At 37.9% G+C, this 26,605-nt stretch overlaps 1 long non-coding RNA gene across 1 annotated transcript in view; it reads right to left on the bottom strand.

Annotated features, from left to right (window-relative positions):
• Window positions 1-1,041: 1,041 nt before the first annotated feature.
• LOC124159034 overlaps window positions 1,042-26,605 on the bottom strand; it is a 250,000-nt gene continuing 224,436 nt past the window's right edge. The window contains exon 6 of the long non-coding RNA XR_006864896.1: window positions 1,042-1,375. This is a non-coding gene — a long non-coding RNA (uncharacterized LOC124159034). The remainder of the gene's footprint in view (window positions 1,376-26,605) is intronic.

The following is a 26,605-nucleotide window of genomic DNA, read 5'->3' as shown; positions in this document are numbered from 1 at the left end:
ATCGCAGTTTGCGGCACCGATATGTGAGAAATGAAACGTACGGATAGCGAAGTTTCTGAATACTTACAATGTAATCCTTCACTACGTCAGCAACCGACGAGTAAAATAAATAATGGAGAAGGAATAAGTTACTTGCACTCTGAAATAAAGCACAGGAATTTTCCATACCGAACCAAGCATAGAAACTTAGATTATGCTCTGAAGTATAATTTAGAGCGATTAAATACACGCTATCCAGCAATCAGCAGCATCTTTATTTTAGTATAAGATAGCCTTCTACGTTTTCCCTAAACATTCAGAGCTTGGGTTGGGAAATACATAGCTAACTTCATTCCAAGAAAATAATTTACTACAGTCAAGAATCTGGGATTCGAAGCAGGATAAATGTGTACATAAAATTGCCAGAGAAAAATCTTAAACAATTCATAAACCTATTTCACCACTTTTCCGTTCATTAAGAGGAAAAATTAGAGTTTACAAACTAAGTTTCAACAGGCTTCAAAACGCAAAGAACCCGACATATTGATTCTTTCAGAGAGCATATATTTAGCAGTTGATAATTTCATTCCGTTGTCATTTTTTGTTATGAGTTCTGTGGTAGCAGGGGCCAGAATCGATATCCTGCATTTAAAAAATTGAAAATATGACATTAGAGAATCGGTAGTCGTAACTTGCACAGTTCAGGTGTAACTTAGTAACTTAAAAATTTAAACTCGCATTAAAAGCATGTAATACGTATTCCATTCGCATTTCATTGAAAATTTAATTCGATTTCCACAGAAGACGAAAATCTAAAGCTGGAAACACAATAATAAGAAAATAATACTTAATAAGGAAAGGAGGTGTCAACGCAGGCGACCGCTAAGTCGTGTCGAGGTACCTGCTTAGGGAACCTACACTCGTCGGACGTGATGTTAGGAAGTACCTCAATTCCAGGAACCTTCCCATTCGAGCCCACGGTCGGATGTTAAATTGTACGCGTCACTGCATAGAGCCATAGTGGTGACAAGTAGGTACTCACTCAGACATGTCTGTCTCCCTGGTGCATCTTCCTCCTTGGCGAGTTCGTCCTGGGAGCTGGATGGAAGTTGAACGACATCAGGTAGGACTTCTTTCAGGGGTGGCGACAGGGAGAGGAGAGGAGGGAGAAGGGGAGTGGAAGTGTGGGACACAGGGTCCAGGGAGGGACTCGAAACGGGTGATTCCTCGTGGGACGACCAATTGATCAACATTGGCAGTTCAGGACAACGGATGCAGAACGAGAGAATGCGGAACCAAATTTCTACGGGCTGCATTCGGAGTGGACGTCATTCTTTTCGAAGGGCGTTACGCTAGTGTCTAGCGCCATTGGCTGAGGCGAAGAGGAGATGACCATCTGGGAACGAGAACATAAAGTATGAGGCAATTTACTTTGAGAAATAATACTCAACAACTCATAAACTCACCACCGTTATCATACCAGCATATCCTTCCTCTCGAACCCTAACCTAAACACCCTTAAACTTTTTTAAGTATACCGGGACTGATCACGGTGATAACTTTACGGAATCACCCGCAATGCACAAATTGTGTGAAAATTCCACAAAGAAAAAAATCATTCGCCGCGACCAGGATTCGAACCCGGATCTCTCAAAATTCGGTCGAGTGCTTTGGCCAGTAAAGCTATAGAAGGGAATTTTACTGTAAGGGACAACTCCAGACTATTTTCCATTTTGGTCCACAAATTTACATAGGTAGAGGTATCGTAACTGGCTAAAGCACTCGACGGGAAATCGTAGGACCCGGATTCGAATACCGGTCAAAAAGAATCATTTTATTCTGTACGAAATTTTCGCACCCTAACTCATTGCAGAATTAAAACTTATATTTATAACGCTCCCAACTCCAACTCCGACTGCCCTGAATTGCCCTCCCGAAGAAACTTCCAAGCCATCCCCTCCATCAGCTCTCACCCTTTACTCCATATGCCTATTACCACACTTTCCACACCACAATAACCAAACGCTCTCTACCACTTCGTCCTTCCGCCTGTTCTTCATACCGAGCTCACTTCTCCCTCATATTGATCCCTTTGTCCTTCCAGTTAATAGCTCTATAACCCAGGTACTTTTGAATATGCCATCTGCATAGAATATCTCCCAAAGTAATTTTTTTTCTGTTATTAATATTATTTTTGCATTTAATATTAAATTTCCAGTGTAAATACCTAAAGCGCGTACTGTTAATTTTCCACTGCGATACGCCTTGGACATCCAATTTACACTAGATAGAATGCCAATTTTTTTTCGGACCCGCAATACTTCTGGGAGTTTACACCATACCTGTCCCCCCCTTGTCCCTATCATGGATACGCTACTGTCCCATAATAATTACAAGGATCGAGACAATAGATCATGCGAGTGATGTGGAAATCTTAGTAAGAGAAGGAAGTCACATGAAAAACTGAAGCACATCGTAGGTCAATTGAGTCGCTTACATCATGAGACACGATAGTACCAAAATCAAAACAATTGTGCGAGTAATTTCTTTTTTGTAATAGAAATATTTCAAGAAAAGCCATACATTCTAAAATAACTTTATGCGTGAACCAGCCGTGATAGGGACTCATTTGGTGATAAACCTTACCCTGTTGGTATTTCTCTTATTTATAGAAACCCTGAGGTTGCAAGTACGGGATTATCCCTTCCACCATTTTAAATGGCGCCCTTTCCTTAGAGCGTCAGAATCTCCTCTTCACCATTATTCCTCCTCACCTAAACAGTCTTCCGCTCCTCCAGGATGTCCTTCTCTCCCGTACGACTCTGCCTCGTCGGTTCGTCCCCTAAGATCCACCTTTCCCAATAGGGTAGTTTCCTTCATCAAAGAAAACGAAAGGCATTGATTGCGATTCGTTACCCACCATTAGTGTATTCATAATACACAAATTATTTGGTTTTTGAAATTCCGGTTTAGACGAATGGCAAGGGTCAAATTTTATCCTCATTTGAAAAAGGCCAGATTGGCGCCCATGCGATTCCACTCCACGTGACGTCACAGGGACCTAGTTTCTACACGAGAGGATAGGAGTTATACATCGTCTGAGGCTACCAATACATGCATGAGGCACAGAGCTCAGGGAAACATGTCTTAATAATCACCTATTAAAACTGGCTAAGGTCGGAAAGTTTTCTTCGTTTGATAAGGTATTAATAAACCTTTTTTAAGCCAAGCGCTACCAGCCAGCAAGGTACTCAGCTACCCGCTAGCATCCTGCGTACTATCAGCGCTCAGAGCCTCGATCAAGGTCACCTCACAAGGCGGGAGGGGGAACTAGAAATGCGTCGCACGGACTTTTTCCCATCATTCCTACTTACGCGTCGCGTTTTCCCGCGCTTGAAATTTTTCACTTTTCATTTAATCGCGAAAAATAGATATCGTCATTTAAAAATCTAAAAGCGTAAAATACGTACTCCAGGAGTAATAATCTTTCGATTTAGGCAATAAAAAAATAATAGGAAACCACCCTATTGAATGTGTGCACATTTCCCTTTATCCCAATGACAAACCAACAATAAAATATTTAAATAAGGTTTTTATGAAAGGTGTGGGCCATTATCATTTGGATTGGGGGAAAATTGGATGCTGCAGTCGAGCGTTGAGTTGTGTCAGATATCGAAATAAATTCCGTAAAAATATTGATTTTGTGCTTTTAAACTATTACTTTGTCTCCATTTTCCAAGGCTGAGATTAAGTTTGAAAATACATTGTTTCCTAAGGCTCTCTCCTTCCTTTAAAACTAGAGAAAAGTAGGAGAAAATTTCCCCTCTGGAGTCATGACTAGTAATTACTTCCAGCAATGCTGACTTCGCCTTTAATTATAAAAAGTTATGATAAAATAAAAATCGTAAAAGTCCCCATTTGGACAGGCGTATTCAAGTAGAGTATTCAAGGCATAAAAGCTTTTTTAAGTTAATGACACACAAGGTAGGGATGAAAACAAAATTTGAATTCTAAACTAAGCTAAATTAAAATCATCTTCAATAAAAATGGAGCCTCTGACGGAGTATGAAAAAATAAAAATGAGACGCTCTCCCGTATCTTGGTGTTTATTTGAGGAAATATTTTCATAAATCCATTAATATCGTGACAATATAGCTTTTGATAACTTCGTGCCTTTAACTAAATCTCATGAAATAATTGTTTATCCTTCCGTTACTACACAGTATTTTTTCCGGGGACCAAAAATTAAAGGTATTGCTTCAAAATATTTAATTAAAATGTTTACTATCAATATTTTTCCAATGAAACGAAATTAAAAATGAATAATTTTGATGCTTAACAGCAATTTCACTCAACTTACGATAGAGAAGTTAATTACCTTCTATATAATTCCAATGATTTTAATAATTTTGCGCGATGATGAACTGGAACGATAAAATTATGGTTATTCTCCTAGTACTTACTTCTGATTTAAGTATGCTCTTTCAATTTCCTGCTTGAAAACAATGAACGCGGATGTGAAGGTGAGGAAGAACACGGGAACGGTTCCTACTCTGGGGACCCATTTATGGGAGTGTAATATCACAGCGAAATGATTCTGGGCCACTAAGAGCAAGCTATCAATTTATTTTAACTCATTAAAGATTTAAAATATATGTTTTCTTTCTCGTGAAAAACTCATATAATATAAGTAAAAAATTAACTGAACAATTTCCATGCCAAGTTAACTCATTCTTCCCCGCACCGAGATAAATTGTTGGGAGACGTGTATAAAACCTTTCAAATACACAACACAGTACAAGTCACATTACTATTTAAAAATGAAAAACTTAAATCCTCCACCAACACTTTTTAAGTAATTAAATTCCTGGAAAGTCGTATTTCAACACAGAATACTCAATACGTTCCCAATTTGAACCAAAGGTTAATATTGGCATACTAGCTGTAAACCTGAGAGGGTACATCATATTTTTAGGCATAGCTTTGGAATGTTTTGGTATGTGTTTGAAAATATTTACTTCCCATTTTGTTGCTACTTCGATTATTCAGTCGATACATCTTACCGAGGTAGATAATGTAAAAGTAAAAAGCAGATACCATTATACTTCGTTTGAATTACAGAATAAAATAAAGTAACACAAACAACCTTAAATAAGTATTCACTTCTCAGTGGGACTTAGGGAACTAACTCGCCCCTGGTGTATTGTGCCTCAATGAATTTAGAAGTGTCTTGCTCAGATAGAAAGAAGGAATATAATCAACAAGAGAGCAGAATGAGAAAAGACACTACTAACGTGTAAAAATAAGTACCGTTAGTACGAATAGGGACGACTACATGTATTGGATTCATCTCCCAGGACAAAAATTAATTATGCACTAGCCACACTTCACACGAAAAAAATGATATGGTTGGGACTGAGTCTGCATATGCAAGCAAATGACTCACTGAGTATCCAATTAGGTGATTTAGAAGTAACCAAGAAAGGGAAACTCGCCAACACCTAGAAAAACGGTTCCTTAAGATACATACTTGACCTCTTGACCTGTCTTGTTTTGATGAAAATTGAAAATTTTGAAAAAAATATATATTTTACCTACTGAAATATAAAATACCACTTGAATAGTTTTTCAAAAATCAAAGAAACAGCTGAAACACCTGAACTATTGCATGCAAATAATATCGTACATTATACTATATTTGCACCCGAAACGCTTTATACTTTATTTTGCCGAAATAAATAGACCTTAAGATCGATAAGGGGATTAAAGATCGTCAAGGACAAAAGGTACACAGTCTGATAAAATTATTCGGTGTTCTCTCTCACATTTATTTCACTAAGGGACAATTCGCCGAAATTTGAGACGAATGCTACAGGGGATTTTAAGACCTGCATGGGGATGAGACTTTCTGTCCGCATTAACCTTAAGGCAATGGCCTCACTAACCCTCGGCATCCTTCACTACGCATTTCTTTCTTCCACACTTCAGTACCAGACAAAAATGTCAATCTACATTTGAAACATCCAGAGGAGTAACTTAAAGCTAATATTAAAATTAGAACGGAGAGAAAGAATTCACCATAATAGGAAAATACCTATTGAAAATTCTGAATAACCTAGGGCATTACGGCGGTAAAATATACATTAATTGCCGCGATATTAAACTCCCCGGGACCGAGAACAAAACCACGGACCTTTGGCTTTCCGGAACCTGGATAGCGAAGTAGTCTCCGCATTGGCCTGCAAAGTCAAAGGTTCGCGGTTGAATTCCCGGTCACGGGGGAATTTTTTTCTCATGGCAATTCATGCATAAACCTAGAACACCCGCATCGACGAACAACTATACCTAACCTTCTCCCATATCCCGGCAAGCAACTTTATATCCCATTCCTCCAGCGTTACATTACAGCGCATACGATAATAGGATAAAAATATACCAAAATCACATGATTATAAAGATGATGATAAATCGCCCAAAAACAGAGGTCGTGTGACAAAAATTTTCGTGGTTTCCTTCAAAGTTATTTGTCGTACAAATTGCATCCTCCAGCTCTCACATCCCTTTCCGTAATCTCTTTTCTCTTCAGGGACGTCCTACTCCGCCCCACGCAACATGACACGGCGAATAAAAAAGAAAATTTAGAGAGTCTGAGAGAGAGATGGCATGGAAAGGGGATGAGAATACGAGGAAAGAAAAAGGCTAGAGAGAGATGGAGGAACACTGCCACGTCGAAGCCTCAACCTACGACACTGGAGAAGAGAGTGAGGGTGCAAAGGAAAGGAGATTCCAAGGGGAGCAGAGAGGAAGATTGAGAGAGAAGGGCCTTTTCATCACTGAGAGCTTTCCTTCCTTCCGCGATCTCTTTCTCTCCTGTTCCTTTGGTACTCGAAACTCGTCATCCCACGCCGCCAACCCCACAGTTTTCAAGTCCCTCCGACTACTTCTCATCCCACTGTCGCTTGAGGTAGGGCGCAGCAGTCGCCCCCGTGACGCTATCCGTCGTATACTACAAGGAAAATATACACGAGAGCGATTTTTGTCTCCCGCGCATGCGACCAAGATTGAATTGGCAAAATCGGCGAACACGAACATTAGCCATCATGATAGACCCTTTAAAGCACCATATTAATAAGGAGATGAAAAAGTCTGAAAAATGAGTCCTAGTAAGAATTTCTATCGCAAATTATTTCTCAAAACGATAGTTTGAAAAATTCCTATAACGTCAGATGTTTTGGTCTGAATTCATTACAATCGGTAATCATCATTCAAATTACAGCACATTACACAAAGTAAATTTACTCCACAATCCAACACGAATAGAAACCGATGAAAGCACATAAAATCTCGAAGAAAGGCGCCTAGAGTTCCTAACGCAAAGGTTAGTGAACTTAAGCCCATATTCACGAAGGCGTAAAGAAATAGGAATTCATTATCTAGAACCTACATGCATCTTAGAATCTTATTATTCAATATTCCTCCCATACGTGGGAAATCAAGCAATAGACCCAGGACAAAGAACGATTTCCTGAAATTTAATGCAGCGATCAAACCTACACAAATATCTGGAGGGTGATTCCAAATTCAGGGCGGGCAAATAACGGGCTTCAAGCCATGGAATCAGGGTAAACGGATGCATGAATTCACATTTATTTTTATTCATGCCACTTAAGAAATGTATTTTTGCCCTAAACGACACGTTTAAATCCAGGCAAAAGACTCGGATAGATACGGCTAGCTCTGAAGTTTTGGAGAAAGATTCTGAAGATATTGAGATGTACGAGCACATAGCCATAAAAACAGAAAAATGGCAATGAATACAAGATTTTTCAAAACTAACTTTAATTCCATTTATTTAATGTATAATGCTTACTATTTTCGTGAATGTGTTCCAAGTGCATGAATATTTCCGAGGGAGATCCAATTGAACTTTCAGTCACTTATTTGATAGCCAATTCATTGGTAGGCTACCAGGCACCACGGAAAAACATTGAATCGCCTTTCTCCAAGACAATTATTTTAATCTGCCCCAACGATTTAATCCTCCCATACGAATTTAACGCCGTCAAGCATAGAAATCATAATCCGATTACACTCACGGATAAATGATACGTCAACTTATAAAGAGAAAAGGAATGAGATGATATGGGCGAGGAATTACGTCCACGATGAAATGGCATATGTTAGGTAGCCTGGGAAAACGTCCGACAACCAAGTAAAAAAAATATAAAAAACATAAACAGAAGTGATTTTCGGCTTCTGCGCAAGGGAATACTGACTTTCAGGAGGAAGAATAGAGATTTTTCACTTATATTTGCACTTAAAAAACTCAAAATACGCGTTAGTATATTTTATAGTGTACACTTGCGCATTAAAATGCAATGTTGCAAAGAGTAATCATTCCAAAATAGTGGACCAATCGTTGATATTACTTCCAGAGCGCTACGCTTTGCGATGAGTTAGTTTGCTCCCTTAATGAATCCGAAATAGAGGGCAGCAGGTATTGTGTTAGAGAGACAAAACAGAGGGGGAGAGAAAACGTTGGCTAAAAGAGGGTTTGGGGGTGGGGAGAAAGGAGAATGAGGTTGGGGTTAGGGCGGCAGAGATGGTTTTGGCCAGAGCCGGGAATTGAAGGCAGGAACGACCGAATGGAGAGAGAAGGAAAATGTAGCACGCCAGCCTTTTGCTTTGGCGTGGTCAGGGCTGCTTGAACGCTCAACGACACATGACGGAGTGCGCGCGGCTGCATCTTTCACCTTCCCTTCTTCCCTCTCCTTTCGTCCTTTCTATACGGGGTGAAGAAAAATTGTACCACGAAATTTTAACCCGGGATAACCGATGCCAGTAGGAACCAAAATTACCAATGACATTTAGGTCGAAAACGTACCATTAAAAAAACCTTACTACAGGAAATTATGAACGTACTACATTAACTTTGGGCAAAACGCTTCGATTGGCTGGAAGTTTGCCCTGCAGCCGGTTGCTCTAGATAACTCATGACTTTGAATGCTTTGCCTACCGCAGATCGCGATGTATCCAAAGCATCCGAAAATAGGACATATTTGCGGCCAATCGGAGTGTTTGACTCAAAGTTTCTGTAGTTCAAAAATGGTGCGTTTTCAACCGAAACATCACTAGTAATTTTGCTTCCTATTGGCATTAGATATCCAAGGTTAAAATTTTGTATAAAAATTTTTCTCCTCCCAGCATACTTCCCTCCTCTAGACCCTCTTTATATCCCATTTCCTCTCTATACACGTGCAGAAGCGGCGGTCCACAGGCGAATCGTTCCAAATCGTAAATTAAAGGGGAGATCCAAGTGCATAAATGGAGCAGAATCATTGTCATTTTTTTTTCGAAGAGAAAAATGATCCCGCCAACGTGTGGCTCTCGCATTTAAAAGTGTTCGGTGACGCTAAATAAAATGCCATTTTGTTAACTTTTTTCAGTATTTTTTTCACGTTATATTCGGAGCGTGCAGATAAATCGTCACAGTTTTACGAGAATTGGAATTCAAATATGACCCATTCATCACGGTCGACTAAACGTTTTTACTGCGTGGGCTCCGGTCACGAGTGGTTCAATCTATTCACCTTTTTGGTTGATTTATTTTTTCGAATTGCATTCAATGGAATTCCCCTACTCCGTGGGATCGATTCCGATTTCGATGCAATTTAAGATTTGTAATAGTCTTACCATCCGATTACCCACATTTTATGCACTAACTGCTATCGATATAAATTGTCCAAAAATGAAAATGAGGTACCACTGGGATGTTGATACGGATAATGTGACACCAAAAATAATAACAAAAACCGTGTGAAATAAGTCCATACGGAACAATTCATTTTGTTCCGAAGCTATGCGGGCTAAGCCAAGTAGAAGATAGGGCAATGAAACGATGATTTTTACATATATCCATGTTACGAGAGAAAAAGCGCAATTATAAAAAACATCATATTAAGGAAAACTAATAAATAATACGAGGAAAATTGTCACGATAAATAAAGGCAGGACGGAAAAGATTTAAAATGAAAAATGTTGTGATATGTTCCAACATACTGAATAAAATTTTAGGTTTAACATTAAAATTCTTACGCAAAATTAATTGAGAAGAAACTGGACGGAGTAGAAAATAATTCTAACAAACTACTATTGAGCTAGGGGTAGACAACTAAAACTTGGCGGGAATTTCATAGTACAAAAATGAACAACGGACCGTTGTAAGCTAGCTTAAAAGAAAAAAACAGTAAATGAATCAAAAATCAACCCTCGGATTGGAGTTTCTCAAAAGGCCGCTGGCCTAGATGTTTCATGCGTAGCAGACAAGCCCTAGATGAGGATGACTGGTTAAATGAAGAAGGGAAGGATTAAAAGTTCGCCAAGTCATTGAAGCTTACCACTCAAGCGAAACAAGATTTTTCAGCAATTACTTTAAATTCGGAGGATCACCCTGTAAGATTGATTCTTCGATAGACGGGAGGATGGAGGACAGTAGCTAAAACAAATTCTATCCTAACAAGTATTCAGCATTAGATAGCTCGTTGAGTATCAAAAATGAATCAATGAGGAAGAACGCAAAAAAAACGGAATATAAAAGCCTCGAAATGTCTTCATTTTACTACAGCGAGGAACGTATGGCTCAGAGATTCACGAAAAAAAAGTAAAAATAAAGTTGAGAAACTTATCATGCACTCGCTAAACCAAGGCAATCACGATAAAAATAAAACATTAACTCATCAGTGGCTCACTTTCATGGTCACCACCTTGTTAATGTTGTAATTGAAGTAAAATAATGTTAAATGCACGAAATTCAAGCAATGGTCGGCTCAAATTGATTTAAAAAGGGATACTATAAAAACTGCGGATTGAATTACCCTTTATCTGTGTAAACTCATTTTTCTTGTTATCCTTGATGGATGCTACATCTGAAGGCAATACTTTTTCAGTTAACATACGCGCAAAGAGTATTGTATCGCTTAGTCACGAACCTATCTCCTTAAGTAACGAATGCACTATTACAGCTGTCCCGTCTTCTCTTTCCTGCCCTGGCTCCGTAAAGAGCGTGGACGCGCCGTGACCCCAACGGCCGCCGACTGGACAAGGCTCTCGACTAAGGAGAAGGGACTCTTACAAGACGAAGCACTTGGTTACAAACCACACTCCTCTTTTCTCCGTCTCGGTTCGTTATACAAGCAAGAATATTCGCCCGCTGCACTTAAAAAAAAAGACTGCCCTACCTCTTACTCTTCGGGACGATGCCAGCGACCCTTGCCGATACCATGAAGAGGACCATTTTCCAAGTACGAAGTCCAAACGTCAAAACGTGAAACCACTATTCGTAACAACAGAAGTGCATTACGCGAATCGAACTGGGAAACTCTACCGAGCACTCTAAAGAGCCTCCTCCTCGCTATTCATCGAATATTCGTAATTAAGTTTGTTGATTTAATGGGCAGTGATACAGCGAAGACGGGGACACTGCTTTTAAAGAATGAGCGACACATAAAAAATTATTTCTATACAGCAGTATGAGACATGAAGAAAGATTTCGTGCTTCCCCGGCGAATGGACTTAGTGAAGAGTTCTCGGGATCGCCACCGGGTCAGGAACTGCATAACTGCCGACGTTTCGATGTCCGACTCGGTCATCGTCCTCAGGGCTGTGAGTGTCGAGTGAGAATTTTGACTTGCTTATATACAGTCACTCTGGTGGTCAGGTGACTGTATATAAGAAAGTCAAAATTCTCACTCGACACTCACAGCCCTGAGGATGATGACCGAGTCGGACATCGAAACGTCGGCAGCTATGGAGTTCCTGACCCAGTGGCGATCCCGAGAACTCTTCACTTGTATGACACATGGTTCGTTACAAAAACGTAGAACTAAAATCACGTTTATGAAACAAGATACGTATTCAAGTGCCAATTAATCTCCAGCATGAAATTGGCATGGATGGCGTTTAATCATACATGTATCTATGCATACAATAATTCGGAACCATCGGTAAGTAGATTAAAAACTGAGTTATTACGAAAGAAGTACATATGCGAATCATACAAAAAAATTCGAGGAATTTATTTATCAATGCGCGTTTTTCTTCGGACAAATCAGGAGAAAATATCTTTTTAAGTATTTATCTTGTTAGAGACGGAACACTGCATTGCCCATTTAAATATCGAGTAAATATCAAGCAGCTGTCACTTTAACCGCGAGACTCTCACATAACACGCCGCACTCGCCCAGAGTGGGAAGCAATGACTGGTGGCATCGTACCGTCAGATTCCTCGTCTCAACCGATATTCATGATAGCTCAAAATTCAAAGTTGGGCCATCAAGCTCCGCAAATTGATAAATGAATTTTGCCTTAGAACATTAAACGACGCGCAAATGAATTTTCGATATTAAGGGGAAAAATTCAATTGAGTTCCAGATTTGATAAACTTATCAACCCCCGAATGAAAATTTCTCGGGAAATATTAAAATTCTACACGCTATAAACTCCTAGATTGTGAATTGGAACGCATCCGAAATATTATCAAAAGTACCATCGATACATAAGTACCTATGTAGTTTTAATTTTCACATAATTTACCCATGCTACGTTCATAAAATATTCATGACACTAAATAACCAAGCCTAGCATATACTGTAAATCAACACAATTTTCATTTTTCAATACACTCTTACACTTACACGGACCGAACTCAGTATCAAGCCAAAACGGCGAAGGACGTAGGGCTGTTTATTTCTTATAAAAATGAACTCGTGTGACTAGAGTATCATAATCTTAATCAAATATAAAACCCAACAGCTATTGTAATTTGTTGAAATTAAACCCACGCCATAGTTTTAAGGTTACAAGAATATATTTGTTTATGTCAATTCAAAGGTTGCTAAAAATTCAAATTCGATAAAAGAGAAATACGATGTAAACGTAATTTTCGGTCACGTTTCATTCCAATATGATAACTGAATCATAAAATAATAATCTGCGTTATTTTATCCGTCCCAAGAAAACTACTTCATTTGGAATTTCTCTCAAGTCAAATAAATTAAATAATTAAAAAGCAAACCTTTGCAGCCAAAAGTAACAAAAGGAAGAGGAATACGAAAAAAGCAATTAAGCCATTGTTTTCCCTGTCAAAGTCTGTGTTTTTTCTGTTTAACTTCAACCTTAGAAACAGATTTTTATAGTTAACTTTGGTTAATTAGCAGGAAAATCCTAGATTATGACAAAAGACACAATTAATTTCGTTGAAGTTCACTAAGTTAAATAATACTCTTTAAAACAGAATTATTATTCTCGAAGAGAATCAACACGTGCATACAATTACACGCTAATGGAGCAACAGGAGGTAGGTGGCAACTCAACTGAGTTACGAGTAGTTTGCCCGTCAAGACAGATAAAAAAAGGTAAATTAAAATTTCGGTTAATTAGTGCACGGGCGAAATAAACTGGCGTAAACTCTCATTCGTAATAAAATCCAGTCCAGTTCGTCATAAATGGAGTAAAAAATATGAATATGCAAGTCAATTAAAAAGGAAATACCATGAAATATTACTCCAACTGAACTAAAGAAAACTAAATACTGTGATAAACTGTACAAATTCAGATGTTTTTTACGCCTGTAACAATAGCCTTCCAGTTAATTTTTTTAAAAACATAATGTTGAATTCTGTGATATTGATGCATCATAAAATCTTTCTTGAAATACTTGAGGACTCTGAGATATATGAGTGGGCTGGAAGCCAAGGGGTACAAGAGGTTTCTTTTTTTCTACACACATTTAGGTACAGAAATTTGGTATAGAAAACAAACGGAATCAACTAAATGTTTATCAGTGCATATGATTTTCCTCTCGATATCAGCACAGACATGTGATTCACTGAATCCCTTGGCAACCATTTTTTTGCCTCTCTTCTAACAATCAACTTTACCTAGCTCTGTTGAGAAAAAATCACTTGTACCCCTTGGCTTCTCACCATCTCATATAAGATCATCAGAACTTCAGTTCGTCATAAAATTGCAGGCAAGCTAAATTCACTTCATCACGAGAAATCTTTCAAGTTAGCCAATGAATTCTTCCTTTTACAAAAAATAAGCATCTGTCAACACGAGAGTTAGATGTGTGAGTTTCTAGTAGCTCTCGAGGATACATAGCTTATCCTATTCAGCGCCTATTTTTTAGAGGGGTATTAAAGGTTCTGAGAAAATAAATCGGTTAACGACTTATCGTGTCACATTACCAATGAGAATGGCCGCATAAAAATCGATACAAGAGCACTCGCGAACATATCGCCCCGCCCAAGCCAGTAGCCCTGCTGCAAATTCTCTGCCACGAGAGCCATTGCGTAACGCGCCGCGTCGCATGGATGGCTGGTACGCACCTGGAAGTGCTCTAGGCATTAAGTAATCGCGGCGGGAGGCAGTACATAAAACGCTCTCGTTCACGACTTTGTGCGACTTTACGGGGCACTTAAAAGACTTCGGTGGAGTGTCTCACGAGAGGAGAACGGTGGTCGCCGCGGCCAAATGACATGAATCCAACTTCCTCCGCGTGTACACAAACGACAGGGGAGTTGTGGTTACCGATCCTCACAATCGGCGACAGCCAAAGTAGTGAACGTTGAGAATGTGAAAACGTGCAGGCTAACCCACCTGAATGCGTAAACTCCTTGAGACGGTGTACACATCCTTTCAATCAAAGTTGGACAGAGAAATAGAAGGGGAACTACAATGACAGTATCTCTTTCATAAAAAAGGGAAATTTTCTTACCTGACGAGCAATTAGGTTTGAAATAAAATCCACAGCGAGAAAAATGCATTTCATAGGGTTTTCCGTCATAGAAAGTAACATTTATTCCTTAGGACACATCAATATTTCTTATCATCTCCTATCAGAGGCGTCTGAGCAAATTGAGATATGACATAGCAGTTAATTTCTGCTCTAATTAAACCTATTGTCCGTGAAGAATCGCTAATACAACCTACACAGTTGATAAAGATAGAAGACACTAAATTGAAAACAGCTCATTTAAAAAAAAGTCTTTTCCCTGATGCTGGAGCGAAAAGTGTATCAACAAGTAGGTTTGGATTATTTGTGACATAATGAAAATTAAACAATTTTTATATGAGATGCGCAGGAGACAGAAGATATAGATGGAGCGAGAACTGAGAGGGAAGGGGATTTAATCGAAACTTGAAGCAGGTATGTGGTGGAAGGGTGGAAGGGAAGGGCATATTAATAATGAAACACACTTTGTTTCTTCCACAAGTTTTAAATGGGAAGGGGAAGTTAAGATCCGCGTTTGAAGGAAGGATGTTAGAGTAGCAATGGTGGGAAATGGAGAGAATAAGGTTTTAAGATGCAATGAAACGGAGTTGGCTAAAATGTGAATGAAAGAGGGACTTTTCCACACGAATTTTAATGCGTACTGTACGCATTAAAAATTCTTGTGGAAAAGTGCAACGATCTTTTATTTATTTAAATATGTCTAACTTCCACCAATTGAAGCCTGAATCTGTTGAACTTATATAAAAATGCATTCCCATCCTTCTTCCATGTTCTGCATGATGCGTCCATCATAAATCCATTTCCATCCATTCTCCATCTTCCGTGTTCTCGCCGCGTTGGTTGTCAGAGGTCAGAGGAATGTTTCGCAGGGATTCCACCAGGCTTCTTCACGTCCAAGTGCCGGCATCGGCATTTTCGCTGCGTTCATATAGCCCTCGTTCCTCGCTGCTGCGCTTAAATTGGCCTGTTTCGGGAACACTCTCTTCCAGCGTTACTCATGTGGTATATTCCTCTTCCCAGTTGAAATTTTGTGATTTCAATTGCCTCCCTCATCAGCCAGGGACAATATCTTTTTTCTTTGGCGATGATTATGGCTACGTCAAATTTTATACCGTGTCCGTTTTCGATGCAGTCATGCTCAGCGACTGCTGATAGGCTGAATTTCTTCTTCTGTGTTGCTCTCTTGTGTTCTTGCAGGCGGATATTCTCGGACCTGCATGTGTCGACAAATAGTATTTTCCGCATGAGCATGACCCATTCGTGGAGATTTTGTGGAATCCTATCTTTGGGCCTCGGAATTAACTGGCTTATATTAGTCACGCAGTTGAATCTTGTAACGATGTACTTCTTCTTCAGGACTGGATATCTTTTCGCTAGTGCCAGTGACAATCAAAACGGAGAAAACCTGGAAGATTGAGAGATCCACGAATCCAAAACACCACACTGAAAAAACACTTCAAACAAAGAATCGTAGGTTTGGGAGTGACACTCAAACCTGAAGTGAAGGAAAGGACTTGCCTATACATTTGGATGTGTCATCCAAAGGGAATGGGTGATGAGGAGTTGGATATTCCAACTACTCCTTTGGTTGTTACATCCAAAGACGATGGACTAGTACTTTGGGTGCGAGAACCAAAGCGTTGGGTGGCTCATCAGAACAACGTTTGGATGCCGAATGAAAACTTTAGATCACCTGCCCAAAGGATTGCGCCCCTACCCCTTCCTCCCTCATTTTCAACCCCACTACACCTTAATGTTGTAATTTTTCAATCCATTTTGAAATATGCCACTAGGACAGTGCAACTAAAAAAATGAGAAAGCCTAGCTCTTTGGTTGTCATAACCTCCTGCTATGTCTCTCTTAGATGCTGATAGCTCACTAATAATTCAATAGTCAGTATTCACTTTATTTTAACATAAACTATTTTCTTTTAATTATAAAAATTACCTCATATTACCGAAAATTCGTCAAATGATACATTAAAAAAGTGAAACCACATAAAATAAAGATTTCTTAAAGTTTTTGAATATATACCTTTAGTTGTTTTTTAGACCTAATTTTTTTCCTAACCTACTGCAAAATCAGAAAAAATGCCTCGGCACTTTTAGCATAGTACCTGGAAAACCGGTTGGCACTCAAAGGGTTAAGGTCGGAAAAAAATGAGTGATAAAAATTGTCTTAATAACTCTCAAAATGGGCGAGATCGTGCTCTTTACACTCAATGAAAATGAAAAAGCAGGAGCGATTTCCACAATTTTACATTTATTAATACGACCGGTTTCGCTTTTCAGCATCATCAGGTACAAAAATATCAAGTGCGCTGTGCTTAAATAGGAAGGTAGGAGGGGGTGGTGGGCGGTAAGGCGGGGGAAGGGGATGGAGGGAGGGTGTACAGTCACGGGGCTTGGGAAAACTGAGGATGGGGTTAGAAAGGAGTATGACAAATACACGTTTCCACTCCATCTCGCCTGAAACCTCAGACTATACTCTTTACACTCGCTGAAAGCTCTCGTGTAATTAAGCTCAAATATCAATTGTTCCAAACAATTATAATCGCAAATTTTCGTCCAACTTTAATTAATTAACGTCCTTAAAAATTTCGAAAAGGCAGGATTTCCAAGAAAAATCGTTCTCATAGTAGTCGATTCCTTTTAATGGGTCCACCGGTTACTTGGGGCAGCCGATTAATCGGGGCAGATCTTGAAGAACAGAACACAATAGAGGAATATCCTAGGGTATTCTCCGCTTAATTGGGACAGAATGTCGCTTTATTGGGCCATGAGCAAGTGACATAGACTCTATACTCGCGATGAAATCAATTTTTTTTGTTTTCAGATTACTATTTTTTTTATATTTTCCTCCTTTGATTAACTCTTATTTTTCACAAATGTTCCTATTCTTGCCCTATTTTGAAAGCTCTTGTTGTTATACTATCCGCAAGAGGATAGGACTTTTCTTTAATAGGACTTAGTGAAAGACATTCATTCAGCGTCGCCCGAGTCTGTGAAAAATATTTTTCACTAAATTGTTATAATTCTTAAAAATGATAATAAATTAACTAAACTCACTGATTTATTAATCAAAATAACAGTTTGATAAACTTATGTTGCATTATAAACATTCTTTAGTCTTCTTTCTATCATTTTAACGTTTGTTTATGCCCATATATAGGATAGTTCGCCTAATTGGGGCAAAGTGCACAAGTCCCAATATGTCCCAATTAACCGGAATCTACTGTAACTGCAAAATGTAACCAAAAATAAATCCAAAAATGTTAACGTTGCCATAGCTCAGTAACTAAGGATATACAACACCCCATTTTTATGGACAAAAAAAATCTTTAAATTGTCTCCCCTACCACACATTATATTTCCCAACACAGCATACACGAGCGTCCTCACTCCCTTAGAGCCACCAGCACGTACGTTCGCGTTCCACACTGAGAGTGCTTTTAGGAGGAGACGTCTGCGGCAAATGTTCATCGAAGTAACATCGAGCATTAGTGGCTTCGAGTTGTTTCCTGCCGCAGCATTACATACATCCCATGTCGCAAGCGGTCCGTGCCGTGCTAGGGAAACATTCGAATTGAATGGTCTAAAAGCGAGGACTAGACAGTCCAACGCTAAAACGATGCGGTAGGGAAGGATAACAAGGCATCACTTCTGATTTCTCCCAATTAACGATTAGTTCAAAATATTCCAATCATGCTTAATAACAAATGAAGGGCCAGTGACAAAAAATTATATTATCGCTTTCCAATACACGATCGGTCATTTCAGGAAAATTTCAGGTAATTTCAATTTCAGGTAATCATAAATAAACGCTGGGACATTTTTAGCACATATACTACGTAAGAACAAAGTTTTCGATCGAAATCATTCAAAACTCCATTGTCGTGTATGGGCATTTCACTTTATTTTTCACATCAGATTCTCACTATTGAAATTTAATTTGTCCTAGTATATCAGGAAAGATAACGGCCATAAGCATTTTCCATTGCTATTGAAACAAACGTAGTCCACGAATTGCTATCAACATTAACACGAAAATGCTACCCATTTTCCTACACCACAATCTTGCTATGATCATATAAGCTTACAGTTTTTAAAATTACAACATTCCTTCACTAGCTAGGAATTAATTTATACTGTCAAGTTAATAGGCTCAGTTACTCCAAACAGATACTTTGGCTAAGAACTAAGGTACTTACAACACATACGACTAGAAAACGAGAACATCATTAAGTCAGTACTCAAAGAGAAGTCGGTTCAAAATATGATTTCCTGGATATTTCACATTTACTTATACCACTAATTTTTTGCATAACGCGACCCGGATTTCGACAAGTAATCATCATCTTCGACTCTAGAGAGCAGTAGGAAGTTTTAAAAATTATTGGTAGTCAGGAAAGTACTCTGATAAACGAATATTTTTACCCATCCTTTTCCTCTATTCTGGCGTCCGTTTTAAATTTCATATCTTTCTCCGCTAGGGGGAAAAAAGGTACATACTTACATTATAATTTACCAAATATATATATATAAGCCAACAAATTTTTGTATATTCACCTTGATAATGACAGTGTGTACTGCCGAAACCTGGGTCGGTATTAAAAACTCTTGTGGAACATACAAAAGTGTATCTCCATTATGTTTCCTATCATAATTTACGCCTGAGGATGATGATTACTCGTCGAAACCCGTGACGCGTTATGTAAAAAACTAGTAGTATAAGTAAAATCGAAATATCCAAGAAACCTTAAAATGGAACAGCACATAGTGAAGAATCAGTTAGTGAATTCGGTTCTAAATGTTATTTCTATTAATATACATCTCAAATGAGCGTTTACTACAGGAATGCGATCACAATTTCCGCAAGCAAAATCTCTGTTTCCTTTTAAATTTTACAAAAACGAACGTCAACGCTCATTCAAACGGAATTTTTTCAGATTAAATGGAAATAATATTGGTGCATTTCTATTTCCACAATTTGAAATTGGTCTTACGAATATTTTTGCTATGGAAAATATTCGAAATAAAAGTTTCAGCTGCAGGTTGCCGACCTTAATTTACAATGCACGATATCCAAAATTATTAGTTTTGAGTAAATTCTAGTTTGATGCAGGAATTGGTCCAATATTATGGAAAACCTTGCGTAAGACTGGAGAATAAGCAATGTGAACGCTTTCAGAAGCAGTAGAGAGACACCACCGAACTGCAAACGCAATATTGCAGAGCAGTGGTGGAAAGGACGCCAAGTGAACGCCATCTGTTATTAAAGTGAAAAAGAACGTCCACCGAAGTATGAGCTTTTCCAGCACTATCTACGGCTGAAAGCGTATTGCATTAAGGAGACAAAAAAATCTACAGAGCCATCGAGAGCGGAGAGAAAAAAAGGAAAATAATTTTTCGGTGACGGGAAAAGTTATTCTAGATAAGATTGAAAACGCACTTCATTCACTCCGAAATGAAACCCTCTTCTTCTTCCTCTCCGACGATTTATCCCCAACCGAATGTCTTTCGAGACGGTCGGAATCGTAAATAAGACAATTATGATTCCAAGGCAACGCCGACGAAAAATAATTCGGAAGACTAACATGTAGGCAGAATAAAATTAAGTTAGCCCAAAAACTCAGGCTGAAAAATGCATTAAGATATTTGTACATTATTAAAAAGTTAATAAAGGAAGCTATGTTCAAACCATTGGGCGACGACAATATTTTTCATTATAATGATTTCAATTTCTCACGTAATTTTATGCAATCATTTTTTTATTTAAAATAAATTTATAGAAATAATCAAGCGCACAAAGAAATAGCGAAAATTATAGAGAGGACAACAATGCATCGTCGTAAAACACATTTATTTGAGTATACATGAATATCATTACGAATTTCACTAGAGCAATCTGGGGTTATTAAAAGTGGGAAATGTAAAAGTATAAGTGACGTAAATGTATAGTGTAAGTTAATTCAAGAATCTATTCAATAGAGCCAAGCACACATTGCAATACCGATTCACTGCCTTTTGATAAATTTTACGATTAGACTCCTCAGAGTCCTAGAATTAGGATGCAGACATACTGATATGAATTCAACACCAATGCTTCTTATTTCTACCGAAGAACTTTGAAAGAAAGCTTAAGAAAAGGCTCATGAATACAAGCACAAACAGAAAAGAAATATCAGCGAATGATTATATAAAAACTTTGGCGGAGATACAACGTTTTTGCAAGTTAATATCACGAAGGGAAGTACCAGGAGGAAGTAAAACAGATAGCAAAGAGCAAAAAAATTGTAAAAACAGAGAGTTGCACTGCTAGTACAAGAAAGGAGGCAATTCGAGAAATCATAGCAGGGATACTCAAAAGAAAACATAGGAATTCCGTTATTTCAAGCTACTTCGGAATTTTTCCTTTAGGCTCTCCTTAAATAAACATCAACACAATTTCACCACAAATTGAATCCTTGAAAAGTTCTATAATACTCATCACTCTTGGATCACTCACTGACTTTTATTCAACTCACGGCTTTGAGGAAAATGAAACATTGTCACGTAAACATAAACGATTCTCTTTACAAAGCTTTGCGAGCTTTACGAAAAATACAACAGATCCTTTTAGATTAACAAAGCCTTTCTATCAACATGAATGCCATACGAAATTCAGCAATATTTTAGCATGAACATCAAAGAGAAACACGCTTGAATAAAACCAAGTGTAAGATTTAAAAATTTGCGCAAAAAATTATTAATTATTCTCAAGAATCCACCAAATAACGGAATCTATTATGCATTTAAGAAATCCTGCAGTAAATTAAATTCTATTGACTAATTCGAAGCTAAACTTCAATAATCTCAGACCTAGGGAAACAATCCTATTCATTGAGACTTCTATTATATGTTTAGAAAAGTACAAAATTTCCAATGCGCATTTTCTACTTCCCCCACGGATGAATTGCGTTTACAAGGAAGTATCACCAAAGCTTTGGGGTATGGATCTGTCTAATTTCCTAACGTAAGAGGTAATTAATACGACGGGATTATAACAAGTGACTAATGAAGGGAAATTAACATTGAAAATGATTACCAAAGAGGAGTAGGAGATAATTATAACAAGACTGTCAGCTAAAAGAGAATGAACGGCCATACTCATGAAATGGATCCATAAATTTGTGAAATGTCAATACCACATTCAAGTCGAAAAAATTGGACGGAGGGAATTTTACCCAGTAGATCAAGATCAAAGGCATCACTTTTCAAAAATCGTATAGAAGCCAAAGGCTTAGTTTCGCACACCAGTCCACCACGACACTTCAATATCCTTAGGATGTATGAAAAAATAAAATTAGAAAATATCCGAAGAAATTAGTCGATAACTTAATCATAGATAAGATAAAATAATAATCTTGAGAAATAACTCGAATACATGGTCGTAAATCGCAAACTTAAACGAGCAATAAAGCACCAATCAGGTTGAGACTGCACACATAAAACTGCAGGTTAATTAGACTGCAGAAGACTAAGATGACAAAGGGAGGCCTGCAACATAGACGAACGGATTCTTCAAAGAAATCCAGCCGGATAGTAGTGAAATATCAATATCAATCTCACACCGGAATAACCAAAATCTTACAGAGAGAATTACAGTTGAAGAAGTTCAAAGGCTTCAGCTGAAAAAAAAACTTTTCGAAGCCAGGAGTCCAAGGTTAAATGAAACAAGTAATTATCCGGAACAATTACACGATAACTTGATCGCGTATAGTAAACTTAGCGCAATAAAAGCTCGATATTGGGCAGAGACCAGAGGCTTAAGACTGCGGTTTGACGTGGACTAGAAAACAAGAAATTGTCCTCGGAAATAACAAGATAACTTGATCATAAATCATAAACACAGCGTCATTAAATAAATAGGGAGATGGAAATTTTTCCAAAAATCTATTTAAAAACGTACAAGTTTTGACCATCAGGTCGTTCTCAAGTACAATATGTACAACATGTTAATATTGTACCTGACTAAATTCATCAGTTTAATTTTTCTATTAAATTCATTAGGTCTAACCATAAGGTCATTCTCAAGTACAATGTGTACATCATTTACACCTGTACACATTGCAATTGAGAATGGCTGGACAGTAATAACGCGTCGTGCAATATTAAATAATTTCGAGGAAAAATTGTCATCACTTTTTTTCATTAAATCATGATGTCATTCCATTACATCTCGCCAGCCACAGTTAATTTTATGAACTAAGCGTATTAAAGCATCAATATTGGACAAATACTAAAGGCATACTGCTGCAGGTTAATGTGAACAGGAAATCAGGGTAACCATAGGCGAAAGGTTAATTCACTCCGATTGTGCGCTACACAACGGGGTGCTATGGGGTGATCCTCGTAAGTGAGTGGACCGGAGAGAGAGCGAGGGAAGGATCTGCTCACATTTCGACTGGGTGTGGGGATGATTGGACCGTGGACCAATTTTCACCCGTGTCTCTTCTCTGAAGGGTCCCTCTCTCGCTCACTTGGGCGAGGATCATCGACGACGGGAGAGGAAGCAGGAGTTGAACTCGAGAGCACACCCGAACCGTGACGACAGCCCCTCCGCGAAACCGAAGCTTACGCCTCCATACATATTCAGCAGCTTCCGATAAACGGATGCAAAGCGCTTACACCGACTGAGGAATCACGTCACTCCATAGTCGGTGCATTTCGAGCAACCCCGTCGCAATTCAACCAACCCCCTTGCATGCTGCTACTCCTTCGAGAACATTCTCCCTTGCACAACCTTAAGAAATTCCCGAAGACAGAATCTGATCGTTCACTTCCATGTGTACAATATGAAACGGCAAATAATTTCGGAAGTACACCACCTTTACCTCCGGATCCAATAGAACCGATATTACAATATGGTCATGCAGGTAGCAAAAATAAAAAATAAACGTTTTTCACACGAAAAATAATGCGACTAAATAAAAATTAGGATATTAAAAATATAAAAAACCGAGCGTATAAAACTAATAAACATTTAAAGATAGGTACGATCTTATGGCTAGTAAAAAATCATACTCAGACTCATAAATATATCAGTAGTAAAGTGTTTCTTCTTGATATCATCACATGATAGGCGGCCATAAAATATTTTTACTCGAAATTCAAATATCAACTTGTCACAAAATGTATCCCATTGCACCAAATGGAGGGAAATATATGTATATTTTAACAACTAAATGACATCTTAAGATGATACATAGGCCATCTTTGAATACATTAACCAACTACCCTAGCTTTTTCCGCTATTTTAATGTAATGAGGGAATTGATTCATGTAAATCTATACTCATCATGTTCGCTGTTCTCTATGTAATCTACAATAGCGTTATGAAATAAAAACGACAAATTTGTAATATAAATACTGTAGGGGAGGTGAAAATACAATATTATAAAATTAGTTTTGAAAAAAAACGATACAATTTGGATAAAAATAAAGCTTGGTAACCAGGCTGCAGTATATCAATTACGCTCACTCAGTCATTCAGCCCAATGTTTATTTTTGGAAAAGGGGCTACTGCAATAATTATTAATGTTTAAAAATTGTGATGAAAGGAAAGATAGAAAATTAAGAATACTAAGTCATTATGGAATATTATAGTAAAAATGGATTCATCTTATTCTTAATGTAGTAAATCCATGAATGGAATATATATGTTTTGATACATAATTATTATTGATAAATAGGATACAAATATTATATCTAATGCTCTTGATGAAATAAATACTAATCTCATTCTTAATATTCCATTCTATCTTTATTATTGTTAAAATATCAAATCAATGCTCAATTTTTTTTTTCGGCCAAAGGTGAGCTAAAGAAATAAGTAGAAACAGCGAATGAATGGGGGAGATAAGGATACACTTCAATGACAGAATGGAAAATAGCACTGCTATAGGTTTCGATGTGCCATTCCAGGATGTATAGGACAAAAAAAATGCCGGAAGAAAAATATGAGAGGAAACTATTTATGCAAACAGAGATAGGGAATCATGAAATGAAAAACATGATCAGGAAATGCGGCTGAGAATTAAAGAGGTTGGAACAGCGATTTGTTCTATAAGATGGAAGGCGATATTAAAAAATAAGAAACTATCCGAGGAAATTACCCGATAACTTGATCGTAGATCTATCCTCATACATTAGAAAAAATAATAACGGAATTCCTTAAAAATATAGAACGCAATCCTAAAAAATAGTGTGTTTCACATTTAGTTGAGAGTATGGGTTCTTATGGATGTATGGGTTCTTTCCCATGTTAATGATATAATCTCCGTAAGGCTGGGAGCGCGGTGTAGCCAATAGCAGCATGAAAATTAATATTGGCCTGTTCACTGCTTAACAATGCATTTTAATGCAAAAAGAAACGCTTTATTCACTGATGTCAAAATATTTTCGATAAAAATTCTAGAAAATACTATTCAAAAACATTTCCTTAACTTTCCGGTAAAAAAGGTATGTTGTTTTACTCTACCTTCTTCTCGCAATTGTCGACTAACCGTTATTTATATTGGATGGAATCTTATACACTAATTTCTTCATACAGCTTTCTCTTTAATGGTCTTCACCACAGCCATTGAGTTAAAATTTGGTTATTCTGATGTAAGCCCCTTTAGGATAAGAAATTTTGGATTTTTGCAAGGTGAAAATTAGTCGCCTACTAACTTACGTTTATTACGTTGTAGGTCGATATAGTGACAGGGACGGAGAAGGGAGGAGTAGGTATTGGGGAATAGGAGTTTCCAGACAGTCGGAATGCCGTCAGTTGGCTGAGCCTCTCATGTCATCCAGAATGGCGACCGTAGAATGTTTTTTCATTCCTCTTTTAAATCCAGCAGTCCGACGAGCGGGATCCACTTTAACGGCATAGAAAAATCGTTACGATTCATCAGTTTTGTACGCAAATGAGAATCATACGACGTATAACCCATTAATTCATCCTCGGAGAGATTTTGGAGCAAGTTTTTTGCACGTTTCTTTTTTTACCAATCCCAGAAGCTCTCGTTCGATCAAGCCCTTAACCAATCGAACGCAATATGTTAATGTGACTAGTGACGGGAGGTGAAATACTATGAGTAAGTACCTGCCATATCCAATACTTTTCCACGTCCACCGTAAGAAAAGGATGGGCATGAATTTGGAACTCTATATATTCGCCTATATGATCACCACAGTGAAAGTAAATGGGAAAAAGAATACGTTCGAAAGCGAGCACAAGGAAATAAATCAATTCAACCACGAACATTAATTTCGGCACGGATGCTCCTTCATTTCATTTTGTAATTGTTTCGGAAAACGTAAGTAATCAATAGGAAATAGTAGAGAATAATATTAAAGGCGTAATAACAAATATCACCATTTAGGGGATTATTGAGTGAAAACTTTCTATGAAGTAAATAACAAAACTCAAGTTATCAACAAATATATCACCTGCCAAATTTTAACCATAGAAAATGACCCCGGTTTGAAAAATTAGTATCATCTTCAAATGAATGATAGTAAGTATGAAACCTGGGTAAGGTTCTAATTAAAATGTACAAAGCAAGTTTTATATATTTCCAACATTAGAGCACTGATTTCACCCAAAAAAACACGCAGAAAATGTACATATTCTGTGAATTGGCTCTCAAAATTTAGGTGAAAAAAAGACAGATTCCAGTATAAGTGATATTTAGGATTAGTTCAACCAGTCAAATCAGCTGTAATGAACAAGTAAAACCTGAAGCCACATGTATTTTTAGGCCGCTGGAGGGGTAATACGTCGATGTAGATGAAGCAAAAATCT

Source organism: Ischnura elegans, chromosome 5, assembly GCF_921293095.1.
Source record: "Ischnura elegans chromosome 5, ioIscEleg1.1, whole genome shotgun sequence".
Taxonomy (NCBI): domain Eukaryota; kingdom Metazoa; phylum Arthropoda; class Insecta; order Odonata; family Coenagrionidae; genus Ischnura; species Ischnura elegans.
This window is presented reverse-complemented; position numbering and strand designations above follow the sequence as displayed.